Here is a 5133-nt window from a genome sequence, read left to right on the forward strand (position 1 = left end):
TTGGAAGGTCTTAATAAGGGCTTCCGTCTAGCTACTCTGCAACTATAACCCAATCGGTGGAGAACAGATTTCGGGTTCATCCCACCAACTTTGGCCACTTTTGCAGTCGTTAATCTGGGATCCATTTCGATGCTCCTCTTGACAGCCCTTTTTGTTCTCTCCGATGGACCAGGACGACCCGGACGCTGCTCAGTTGTTTCCTTGCCGTGTTTCCTGAACTGCACGATGATTCTGTTGACTGTCGAAAGCGGGACTCCCAAATTCTGCGAAATTTGCCGCTGACTTATTCCACCATCTGCTTGACCAACTATCCTTCCTCTAACAATTCGAGAGAACCTTGAGTTCTAGGCATGTTGTAGCACAAGATAATTAGTGTGCGGGCCATTTTCACTTATATAGTGCTCTGTGAACACAAATTAGTTAGCATAAATCTATTAAATGACGAAAAATTAGGTGTCTATTTACTTGTGACCACTCAGTGTATATGACGTCTTGCCCGTTATTATTATTGATTCCGCGAGGCCATTATCATTATTCACATGTTCTCTTATTCATGTTGACATTCATCTCTTCTTCTTACACATGATTAAAGAACTACGGACTGGTTACTCTACTTCTGATCATAAGTTTTAAATTAGTGATTGCCATGTCTGAACCTTCTGATTTGGCTATTTATCACGTCTTTGAGAGCCGAAAACGATTATGATGTCGCTGTCAATGCTAGAATAAGCGTACAATTAACCTTCAAGCTGGAGATAAGTTTTTTGTATAAATGGTTATATGTTTTAGGATGGAGTTCAAAGAAAGTATAGTTCATGCTACAGAATGTCAGTTTGTGGTTATTGATATAAAGTTTTCTTGCCTGTAATATCGAAGAAAGTATTCCACAGATTTTTTACGCAAAACTAGTTAAGTTGAACACAATGTTCTAAAATGGTCTTTTAATGGTGCAATAATTGATGGGTCTCAGAGGGTTTTCTGGTTTGTCAATTTTTGTTAATACAAAGTTAAGAAGCATAACATCCAGGATTGAGGGATTTGGTTTCTTCCAATATCAATTCTTCAGATTTTGTATTTTTCTTTCAGAATTGAAAGTAGGATCACTGTTGAAAACGTCTTGTAGTTATATCTATTAAGTATGATTGTCAGAGTTTTATTTGTATGCTGGTAATGGACTATGGAGCAGTTCTTTCTTAAACTGGTATAGGGTTTTCTAATCTCTGGTAGCAAGATTTGAATGTGGTGGTTTGTTTTGGTGTAAGTATAGAGTATAGTACTTGTTCATTTCCTTTTTTAACTATTAGCTTCGGGAATGCAAACTTCATGTATACAGTAGGTCCAACTTTAGGGGTGACTCCAAGTAATTATATTCATCTGTTGTGTCTGCCGTTGATGTACAAAAAACAAATAAAACAAGATTTTCAACGAAAACAAATTGGTATTTGGACACATATTTGAAGTTATATCTCTCACTATGACTATAGTCTAATCAAATTATTTCTGTAATAAATATGTTAAAAATAATAATAAAAAGGAAAATACAATCCATATGAGAACACCTGTGGCATCCATACAATTGCAAATCGAAATGAGTACCATCATGTAATTATATCTATAATCTTTTATTTTACACTTGTGTTTTTTAGTATTCCATATTCAAGTACATATCAGTTTCCAATCCAGATTATGTGCAACCTTTTTAAATTGAATTAAATTTATCATGTCAGTAAACACTTTTCAGAAGGTAAATCAATTTGAGTTACAAGCACACTGAGGCTTCCATTAGAAGAGATTCAAAAGTTTTAAGTAATGAACATACTGATATAGTACATCTGCAGATATTTTTACAATTCATAGCAAATCGTACAAAAGTTTACTGTCTTCTCACACAAAAATCAGTTATATTCTCATAAGAATTTGTATAGATGCAACTGTTTGCAACTACTTTTAATGGTTACCATTAAGTTCCATTAGTACAAAATTATTGTTTAGAGGCATACTTTTTAACTCCTGGTCAGAATACTCAAATATTGTACACATCTTGGTCAATACTGACCTACACTGTAATAGCTGAAATATTGTTTTACTTCAAACTTATCTATTAGTTATAGAAAAAAAAAAGTCAAAGTAATACAACTTTTTCTTAGGATGAAATCAAATTTGGAAGGCTGTTTCATACTCAGAATGTTGTTTGCATTTAATTTCTCTAAGAATGATTAACAAACCTCATAAATAAATGTTTTTCTGTAACATAATACAAGCTCATCAATTAATGCATATGAATAAAAAACACATTTTGTTATTTTCTATATATGTACTTCCAACTACATAATTTATTTTTCTGTTGAGACATAAAAAGTGTATTACTTATGGAATCTACTAAACAGATTTATTTATTTTTTCATCATTCAATACACAATGCTCTCCTTCAGGTTAGAAGCATGACATTTTGTTGTTTTGACAAGCTTGTGATGGAACAAGTAACATTATAATGGGATGTGGCTGTGATACTTTACCATAAAACCTTCCTTGAAGAGCCATCTAAGCACAAAAGAGAGCTTATCTGATTTATGACTACAAAAGAAGTAACATCTTACTGTTACTATATTAAGGATGTTTTCCACAATAAAATCTACATTTGTTATTAAAGATGTTTTATATAGTAAAACCTACATTTGTTATTAAAGATGTTTTATATAATAAAACCTACATTTGTTATTAAAGATGTTTTATATAATAAAACCTACATTTGTTATTAAAGATGTTTTATATAATTAAATCCACATTTGTTATTAAGGATGTTTTCCACAATAAAACCTACATATTTGTTATTAAAGATGTTTTACATAATTAAACCTACATTTGTTATTAAGGATGTTTTATATAATTAAACCCACATTTGTTATTAAGGATGATTTCCACAATAAAACCTACATATTTGTTATTAAAGATGTTTTACATAATTAAACCTACATTTGTTCATGGCAAGTAAGCAAGTTCAACAATATTTTACTGCTGGATAAAGGTAATTTTATGATTCATAAATTTAAAAAAAACTGACAAAAACATGCACATCTGTTGAAGTGTTTAAAACTTACTTTTAGTTATATTCAAATACATTACTTTTTGACGATCATCATTATCACTTGTCACTTTTCACAGAAAGTTAAAATAAAACAGCATTTTACAGTTACAGTTAAAAAATTAATACAGTAAATACAACTTTAAGTTAAAATACAGTCATTATCAAGAAGATATATCCACATTACCAACTGATAAGTCTTTATGCTCTTATAAAAACAAAAGAAAAGAAAAACCATTTTACACTATTCATAAGGATGAGAAATTTTCCATTAACTTCTGGAGAAATCTCCTAATAACTATACATATACTGTGAATAAACCTTATGGGTGAGAAACACAAGTTCAATCTGTTACTATTAGGTAATGGTATCTGCATGGGTGGCAGCAGAAAAGTTCGAATCATTTATATAAAAGTTTTCTCCTCCAACTTTGCTGCAAACATCACCGGTAATAGGCTTGTAAAATAAATCAACATTTAGATGTAGGCATTTTAAAATTATCATTATAATACGAAACAAAATAATAAAACATCAGATGAGTCATGTCCAATTTTATCTTATTTTTGCAAGACTCTTCCAGGCTGATTCTGTTCTAACCAAAAATTCCAATGTGAATTTATGTGTTCAATGCAGAAGTCTCCCACCTAAGTATCCAAAACGTAAAAAAAAAAAAAGTAGGGTGTATCATCAACTAGGTTATTTTAGACATTAAACAAAAAGTTTAAAATATATCTCAGTTTGTAACAACTTTTCTGGATAGGATTTTCTTTACACAGTGTACATTTAGGTTTAGAACTAGATTTCTTTATTTTGTCTACAGACAACTCAAGTTGGTCAACTCATGATTAATTTGTATTGTTTATACAAATCTCACAGTGTAAATGACAGATATTTATTTTGCTGTCTTAAGAGCATGTGGTAAACTAAACATATGACTTATGTTTACACTTCTAGTCATATGTTGATATTGTGAAGAAACAAACTGTTGGGAGAAAAATAAAATTCATAATCATCAGTTAGTACTACAAACAGCTTGTCACCACAAAATAATAGATTCTTAAAAAGTCAAATTGTTTTTTACATTTGAGTTCCAAGTTTAATTATCTTATTCAGTATATGCAGACTGAGACAAAATTGATTATATTTACTTATTATTTCCAGATAAAGTAAATAATTCATAGAAATAAGATATTTGAGCATGTTTCTCTCTTGCACATTTTTCATTTAATCCACAAGTTTCTTTATTACAATTCAGTAATCATCTTCAGTTGTTTCTATCCATGAACTATATGACAGTCAATCAAATTAAGAATATTCAAAACTTGTAAATAAATAAAATATCACATAATTGCTTGGCAATTAGTTTTATTACCATATAACTATGGAATTGGAAAAACAAATTTAATACAACAACACGAAAAAAAAAAAGAAAAAGTTTGTTGTAAATCATCCATGTTATGAGCTACAAACAATGCTTAATAGGAATGTTTTTTTCTTATTTTGTAAAATCTTCATCATTAGCTGGAACTTAACAGTATTTTTGCTTGCTAGCAGATTTCTTTTGAAGGAACTAGCCAAAGATAGAATCAAATTTAATATTAATTACATGCAATTAGTTGAGTGTCATTTGGGACTTTAAATGATTTTTAAAGATAGAACTAAATTTTCATTTAATGAAAAACGTTTAATATTAAAAGACCAACTAGACCATAAAAATTGAATGTCTATAGATACTAGAAAAAGTGTGCTAATTAATCACATTACAAGTGTCACAGTATATCACAAATTTGAAAATCCTTTATACTGTCACACTTAGGTTTATTTAAAAGATCATATGATATCTAACCTATATAAAAGCCAGTGTGTGTCACGTCACGCTTGATTTCTCGAAATAGGCGGAGTAATAAACGCCAAAATGCATTTATCCAGATAGAACAGTTTGATTACTGTTTGCCCATTATGATTTTAGTGATGGGGTGCAAGGGGGCCATGAAACCTTACAAGTGTAGTGAGTGTTGGTGTAATAAGCCTAAAGTAAAGACGTAGTGTAG

General features: G+C 30.2%; 1 protein-coding gene across 6 annotated transcripts in view; it reads right to left on the reverse strand.

Moving 5' to 3' along the window:
- Positions 1-1606: 1606 nt before the first annotated feature.
- LOC106478080 (tetratricopeptide repeat protein 5-like) overlaps positions 1607-5133 on the reverse strand; it is a 36822-nt gene continuing 33295 nt past the window's right edge. For 3 of the 6 annotated variants that reach the window (XM_013938591.2, XM_022381602.1, XM_022381603.1), the window contains exon 12: positions 1607-3726. The gene's annotated coding sequence lies outside the window, so the exon portion shown is untranslated. Of the gene's footprint in view, positions 4065-4415; positions 4653-5133 lie in introns of those variants that run through there. The other 3 variants (XM_022381606.1, XM_022381605.1, XM_013938590.2) reach the window with 3 other exon arrangements.

The sequence above is a fragment of the Limulus polyphemus genome, unplaced genomic scaffold (assembly GCF_000517525.1).
Source record: "Limulus polyphemus unplaced genomic scaffold, Limulus_polyphemus-2.1.2 Scaffold178, whole genome shotgun sequence".
Taxonomy (NCBI): Eukaryota; Metazoa; Arthropoda; class Merostomata; order Xiphosura; family Limulidae; genus Limulus; species Limulus polyphemus.